At 44.9% G+C, this 7,551-nt stretch overlaps 1 long non-coding RNA gene and 1 other non-coding gene across 2 annotated transcripts; one reads left to right on the top strand and one right to left on the bottom strand.

The window, feature by feature from the left end:
* Positions 1-375: 375 nt before the first annotated feature.
* Positions 376-5,878, top strand: LOC119089110. The gene is made up of 3 exons (XR_005092940.1): positions 376-639; positions 3,794-3,954; positions 5,591-5,878. It is a non-coding gene; the product is annotated as an uncharacterized LOC119089110 (long non-coding RNA).
* A 15-nt stretch (positions 5,879-5,893) lies between these two features.
* Positions 5,894-6,009, bottom strand: LOC114685442. Its single transcript, XR_003733467.1, has one exon. It is a non-coding gene; the product is annotated as a U5 spliceosomal RNA (small nuclear RNA).
* Positions 6,010-7,551: the final 1,542 nt, after the last annotated feature.

The raw sequence follows: 7,551 nt of genomic DNA, 5'->3' as shown, positions 1-7,551 counted from the left end.
CCCCTCCCCTTCCTGGTGCAGAGCGGAGACACTTGTAAATGGAAATTTCCTTCTTGATGTGACTTCCTTTCCTAAGTGGGTAGCTTCTATCCTGTTTTCAGACCAATTTCCAAGGCTGGGTGTGTGGCTCAGTGGTGGAAACATGCACTTAGCAGGTGCACAGTTCTGGGCTATCCAGCGTTAATTGGATCTATAACTAAGTGTTTGCTCCTCTACTCATCCCGGGAGGGACAGAAAAGCTCTAATTGGTTTTTGTTAGGAACTCATGAATGGTGGCAGTCATCATTCTACAGGACAGAGCGACAGCTCCTGTTGGACGGGGAAAAACTGGGTTTTGTGAGAGAGGGACAAGGAAATAGAACACTATGGGCTTGGGGAGATTTGCTTGGTAACAGGAGGCTACAGTTTCCTGTAAGGATTAAAGCAGAAGGTACTTCCTCACTGTAGTGACTCAGGAGACCGGAATCTCTTGTTTGTAAGAAAAATGGCCGTGTTTGAGCTCCATCTGCTTCCTTAACTTTTCAGTCTGATGAAACAGATTTATCTTTTTGGTTTTGTCTGACCTCTTTTGGGCCCCACCAGGGACTCAACCCAAAGCAATGGCTTCTCATCATTTCAGTTTACTACATCTTTTAAAAGGTATTTATGCATTTATTTTATGTGTATATGTGTGTGTATACCTGGGTGTATGGATGTGCACCACATGTGTGGAGGAGCCCTTGGAGGTCAGACGAGGGCATTGGATCCCCCTGGAACTGGATTTACAGGTGGTTGTGAGCCACTCTGTGGGTACTGGGATTGGAACCTCAATTTTTCATTTGTTTTTGAGACAGGGCTCACTATGTAGCTTTGGTTGTCCTGGCTCACTATATAAACCAGGGTGGCCCTGAACTAGAGATCTGCCTGTCTGCCAGAGTGCTGGGACTGAGGTGAGGGGTAGCACACCCTGCTACACCTACTTCTTGATGAGAGGAGAGCTTGCATGCATAGAAGGAGGGGAGAGATTGTGGGTGACATCCTTGGATTCTACTCCCACATTAGGTGAAACCACTGCAAGAGGAGTGGGGTCACAGGTGAGGTGGCACTTGATATTGGACTAGTTTTGAATAATAGATTTCGAGCAAAATGGACGTATTTCGTTTCCAGACGGAAGCGATGAGAGGTCTGCACTATCTTGCGGATCTGTAAGGCCTGTGTGTAGGTCTATCTCTTTTGCAGTTCCGAAGACCTCAGAGTGAAATTACCAAGCTGCTCCTTGGGAGACGGTTGCCCTGCAGAATCCATCAGGCAGACCTGCAGTGGCTTTGCATTAGCAGGCATTAAGGCGCTGTTGTATTAAGTCATTGGGGTTTTGAGTTTGTCTGGGCAGCACTATTTAACGAGTCCATCCCTATTACAACAGGTGGCTTCCGTTCTTACCGCGCCCCAGCCCAGGCTCTGGCGGCACGCCCACCCCCAGCCCGGGCTCTGACGCTGCTCTGACTTCTGGCTTCCTCTTTTTTTGACTTTATCCACCTGTGCCCAGCTTCCGTCTTCTCTGGGCAAACTTTGCCTGATCTGGTGTCGATGTACAGTACAGCTTTCCCCTCAAAGGTTTTTCTTGAGCCAAACACAAAGCACCATGGTCTAGGAACATGGATTCAGGTTGCCCTGAATAACATGTTCTAACATGGAAGTAGTTTCATAAAGCTTTTATGGTTCATGAAATTTTTATAGTCGAGAAACAAAAGAAAGCCATGAATTAAGACACTTTTCAAACACGTTGGTGGGAAGCCCAGGCAGCAAGAGACTCAGTTACGGCTATTAGTTGATATCTGGTTCTTAGTTTTTAGGTTCGTGGAAGCTACTGGTTTGCTAAATTCATTTATTCTAAAGCTTCCTTCCTTCCTTCCTTCCTTCCTTCCTTCCTTCCTTCCTTCCTTCCTTCCTTCCTTCCTTTCTTTTTCTTTCTTTCTTTCTCTCTCTCTCTCTCTCTCTCTCTCTCTCTCTCTCTCTTTCTTTCTTTCTTTCTTTTTTCTGTCTCTGATAGCTGAAAGATGGTAGGTTACATTCAAATGTGGGCAATGAGGGTCTCTTAACAGCGCCAAAGATGGTTTGGCTCTGGATCTGCAACATTACAACTCCCCATAAACAGGAAGTTCTAGTAAGCCAATCAGCCTTGGAGAATCTTAACTTAGGTATGATTTCTTTGTGGAAATTTCAACTTATAACAGTCTTGCCCCAGAAACTTAGAGCCTGGTACACCTCCTGCGTTGATTTTGGATTCCACTAGGACCGGGCATAGAGAATACAGAAAAAAATTTAAGCTGGGCAGTGGTGGCGCACGCCTTTAATTCCAGCACTCTGGAGGCAGAGGAAGGTGGATCTCTGTGAGTTCAAGGCCAGCCTGGGTCTCAGAGTGAGTTCCAGGAAGAGGCACAAAACTACACAGAGAAACCCTGTCTTGAAAAACGGAAAAAAAAAAAAAAGTTTAAAACTGGGCAGTGGTGGCACACGCCTGTAATTCCAGCACTCGGGAGGCAGAGGCAGATGGATCTCTGTGAGCTCGAGGCCAGCCTGGTCTACAGAGCTAGTCCAGGACAGGCTCCAAATCTACAGAGAAACCCTGTCTCAAAACCCTCCCCCGCCAAAAAAAATTTTTTTAACCAGGTAATTTAGGGTTCTTGTGGCTAAGTAGGCAAAATGAAGCTGTCTCAAAGTTTTCATTTTATTATTATGTTATTTTTTTTTCAAGACAGAGTCTCACTATGTATGAGTTCAAGCTGGCCTTGAACTCACAAAGATCCATTTAGTGCTGAGATTAAAGGCGTGCGCCACTCACTATGTCTGACCCTGTCCTAGGGTTTTAATGTGAAGAGTGATTTGGAAAGAAATGAAAGGGGTATTTGAAAATTAACTTGCGGATGAGAGCAGGGTATATGGTAAATATATAACAAAGTGTGAATTTGAAGAGAGAGGGATCAGTCAGGGAGATAGATGATCACGTAACCCTTTATGCCAAAGATGGCAGTGATTCGATTTGTGTAATCTTAAACTAAACTTCCGCCGCGTCATCAATTATTAATCCACATAATCCGGTAAGACAAACATTGCTGTTTATCTTCACGGCTTGAAAATCAAGTCCTAGGCTGGCAATTGTGATTACTAAGAGGCAAAGCAGGCACGCTGATTGTGTTCTTCTGTGTGTTCTCACACTCTTATTTGTGTTCATTCATACTGCCTTTTCTTAAGTCCTGCTAGACGGGTGCTTTCAAACCTTTGCATCATGGAGCTCGCATAAAAGGCTCATCTTTTCCTGCTATTTCTGGGAGTGGCGCTCCTTGGTGCAGCCAATAAAATACCACCCTCTGGGGTGAGTGTGATGCCTGAAGGCTTTTGCCAAGAATGGACACAGAGGGTACATAAAAGGATCCTTTCACATCATACTCAAATATTGTTTTTTCCCCCTTCTGGTGTTGAATTGAGGGACTTGTGCATACTATGCTGGTATTCTATTACTGAGCTGGATCCTAGCCTCTCAAGTGAGATTTTACCTGCTGTAAACATTAAATGGTTCCGGGAACATTTTTGGGTTATGTATCATTATGAAAGCTTACAGCCATCAGCGTCCTCTGGTGTGAGCTGCCGGAGACAGAGCCTGGAACTCTTGCCGGCACCTGAGGGGTTTCTTGTTGTTTCAGGACCGCCACTCAGGAAATCAGAGAAGAATTTCAGGATGAGTCAATACGATGCTGAATTTAGTTTATTATTTATAAAATATTTGTTTTATTTTAATTTGTGCATGTCTGTTTAGGTGAACGTGTATGCGGATGCTCCTAGAGACCAGAGGCTCCCTTGGAGCTGGAGTAACAGGGAACTGTGAGGTGCCTGAAGCAGGCGTTGGGAGCTGAGCTCCAGGTCTCTGCGAGAGCAGCAAGTGCTCTTAACCTCGGAGCAACTTCAAAGAATTCGGCGGTAAGGATAGTTTGCACGATGTTTCAGAGTGTACAAAGTGTTACTCAAATTGTCCTGTTTGAACCTCGGCATAGGCCTGTGGGTCATGTTATCATCCCCACTTTACAATGCAGGATACAGAGCTTCCCCAAGGACAGGAAAAGGTTTGCTTTCCTAACCATGTCTCTATTACTGTTGGTTACTCAGTCGGTGTCTTGCTTCTTGGCCTTATTCTGAGTCCACGCTTGCATTCCTGCTCAGGCGTTCCTAATGGCTCTTCCTTTGCTTATTACCCTAGGGGTGAGTGCTTACCTTCAGCGCTTTAGTCCTTAATAAGGGCCAGGCACTAACCAGCTCCACTGAGCTCTCTGGACAGAACAGATTTTAAGGATCTTTGGCTAAGAAAACTCTCTTTCAACTTAGCGTAAAAATGGAAAACGAATCTATCTGATGCACTAAGATTTTCTTCAGGAAGACTGACAAGCATTCCTGGGATGACTAAGGACTCCTGCTGTCCAGTTCCTGGGTTCCCTGGTGTATCCTTGTAGGTGAGCCTGGCATTTTCCTTTGGTCCAATCACTCTTGTCTACTTGCCCTTAGAGAATAGTGATCCCTGGGAGGTAGAGTAACCATTCAGAGTTCATACCCTTAGCCAGAAGCAGAGGTGAATATTTGTCTTCCGAAGCCAACCGGGCAGCAAGGGAAATGTACAGAACTGGGAGGTGAATGGACTCTCATGGCAATTTTTGTTTTGGAGCAAAGAAATGGGCTTTGTTTCCTGAATTTTCAGGGCATATTTAATAATTTAGAACAATTAGGATTCCCCAGTTTTTGTCACAGATAACATAGCAACCAATCAAGGTGGCATTGATATTAATAATAAGCATAGTTAATAATAAATGTGCTTAATGGAGACATGCATGAAGTAACTTTTTTTTTGTTGCTTATCATGCAGTCCTTATTTCTTTAGGCTTTAGAAGCGTTTTATATGACAGAACAACCGCATAATTTTGACTCGCTAAAGTTTTTATTGCTGGAGAACAATCTAGAAACAGATGACAGTACTGTGGTAGTTTACAGTCACGAGAAGGCATTGATCATACAAATTCATCAGACCAGCTGGGGATCCCCCAAAATAAGGCACTGTGGTACATGTTGTCCTGTGATGTTCTTGTCAACTTGTCACACGCTGGAGTCAGCCTGGGAAGAGAAACGCCAATTGAGAAAATTCTACAAGGTTGGCTTTAGACAAGCCAGTTTCTTGATTACTGATCGACGTGGGAGGGCTCTGGTCCTACCCTCGTGCTGGTGGCCATGGGGAAGCAAGCAGACCATGAGCATTTCTGGCTTTTGGGGTCCCTGCCGTAGACCTTCTGGCCACTTAATATTATCGGTTCTTATTCCTGGGGTATTTTAGCTTCGAGGAAACTGAGGTATCTCAATGGGACAGTCTCCTTTCTGTAGGGAAACTTGAGTGGTCGGGTAGGTTCCAGTGGATGTCAACTTTTCTGGTGTGTGTGCGCTGGGGATTGTATCCTGGGTTCCTTATAGGAGTCCCTCCCACAGCTCGGAGGGAAAACTGTCCTTTCTGTTAAAGTGTGAGCGGCTCCTGCACTTCTTGTATTTATTTTTACTTATATGAATGTTTTGTCTGCAGGTCTGTGCTGCCGACGGGAGCCAGAAGGTGGCGCCAGATCCCCAGAACCGGAGTTAGAGTTCTGGGGTGGCCACTGAGATTGCCGGGAACAAGCGCTCCTTACCTGCTGGGGCGCTTGCATTTCAAACTTACCTTCACATTGAAGAACTGTATTTGGTAAAGCCCCAGTTCACAGCTTTTGAAGAAGCTAACATTTGATGAAGCTGAGACTAAAACGCCCCCAATGACAGTGACTTCATGATGGAGAAGACACAGTGCCCTTGTAAACCGCAAGAGGCTGTCTACTTTTTGAACAGTGTTATTAGCCTCGCCAGAGCAAGGCCTCAAAAAATTGGTTTAAGACTCAGAATTGTTCCTCTCCACGGAAATCTTTAGTAAAAGGCGAAAGATTTATACGATCTGAAGAGAAACCAGAGTATGCCTAGGTGTGCCAGGTGTACAGTTTTCGGCTAACTGTCCCTCCTAGTTCACAAATGGTAACTACTCTCCCTTAAAGACGGCGCCGGCTTCATTCGCCTAAAATAAATTCTTGAAATTTCTATCAATGGAGAAACTAGAATGAATAAAAAAAAAACAAAAAACAAAAAAGCAATTGCTCTTTTAAATGATGTAACCTACTCGTGTGCAGTGCATTGTGGGTATGCAAATGTCCCCGTGTGGCCGCGTGGCGGCCCTCGGTTTCCGGAAGTGCCTTGAGTTTGTCCCTGTTGCCGCTAGGTCCTGGGCCACCACCAGGGGTCAGAGCGAAAGCCAGATTTACAAGCGTCCAGACTGGTCCAGTTTCAAAGTGGGACTTGGGCTTCGTGTGTGCGCTTTTAATTCCAGCCCTGGTCGCGAGAGGCAGAGGCAGGGGGAATCATTGCATTTGAGGCCTATCTGGTCTGCATAGCGAGTGCCAGGCCAGCCAGGCTTACACAGGGAAAAAATAAAATAAAATAAAATCCAAGTGTGACGTTTATGGGCAGAGCCCACAGTAGAGGGAATGGGTTCCGTTCTCAACTCCATCACATAAATACAAAACAAAAAAGTTGAACACAGCACCTTGTCTTTAAAGCCTGGGGACACAGCTCAGTGGAAGAGGCCTGCCTGCCTGGCATGCAGCAAGGAGGGGGGTTTAAACAAAACGCCCAGTGAAAATCTGAGCCTGGCATGAGCAGCACATGACCGAACGCTCAGCATTGGGATGGCTTGAGACAGAAGGACTGTGAGTTTTAGGGGGGTAAGACTTATCTAAAATAAAACCAAGTATTGTTTTTAAGGGTTATTTAATAACACGGAAAAGTGTCCCACAGTTTTGTGAAGGTAAATAGGCAAACCAGGAACTCCGAGCTTATTTATTTCCAGTGCTTAGGGTTGAACGTTAGGCATGACACCCCATCACCAAGTGACGCCTCACCTCTCCTTGTTATGATCGGGGAATAGTAGGAGGTTGTTTGTTTATGAGACTAATCCGCAAATCACTAAGTCCAAGAGGGTATGGAACTCAGGGTGACCCTCCTGCCTTGGCCTCTTTTCAGTGCTGGGATTACAGGTGTGAGCCACTATTCTAGCTTTTTAGTCTTGTGACTGAGGATGGCCTTGAACTCCTGATAGTTTGCCTTCTCTTCTTCAGTGCGGGGCATAGAGTCATGTGCCGCTGTGCTCAGCATCACTGATTCTTAAAAACAAACAAACAAACAAACAAACTTTTTCTGCAGTAAATATTCAGGGAAGAAGAGGAAATAAACACCAAGAGATTTTTACATAATACAAATTAATATGCACATGTAAATGTGGTATCAATTATTGAATTGATCCTAGATAAGAATGCATTTACACTAACAATAATGGCATATACCTGTAATTGCAGCACTCTGGGATGCTGGGGCAGAAGGATTTCTGTGAGTTCACTGTTATTCTGAGTTACACAGTAAGGTTGAGGGCAGACTGAGCTAGATAGTGAAACCCTGTCTCAAAAAACA

The sequence above is a fragment of the Peromyscus leucopus genome, chromosome 15 (genome assembly GCF_004664715.2).
Source record: "Peromyscus leucopus breed LL Stock chromosome 15, UCI_PerLeu_2.1, whole genome shotgun sequence".
In the NCBI taxonomy this organism is placed as follows: domain Eukaryota; kingdom Metazoa; phylum Chordata; class Mammalia; order Rodentia; family Cricetidae; genus Peromyscus; species Peromyscus leucopus.
The sequence above is the reverse complement of the archived record's forward strand: the minus strand, read 5'-3'. Positions and strand labels throughout refer to the sequence as shown.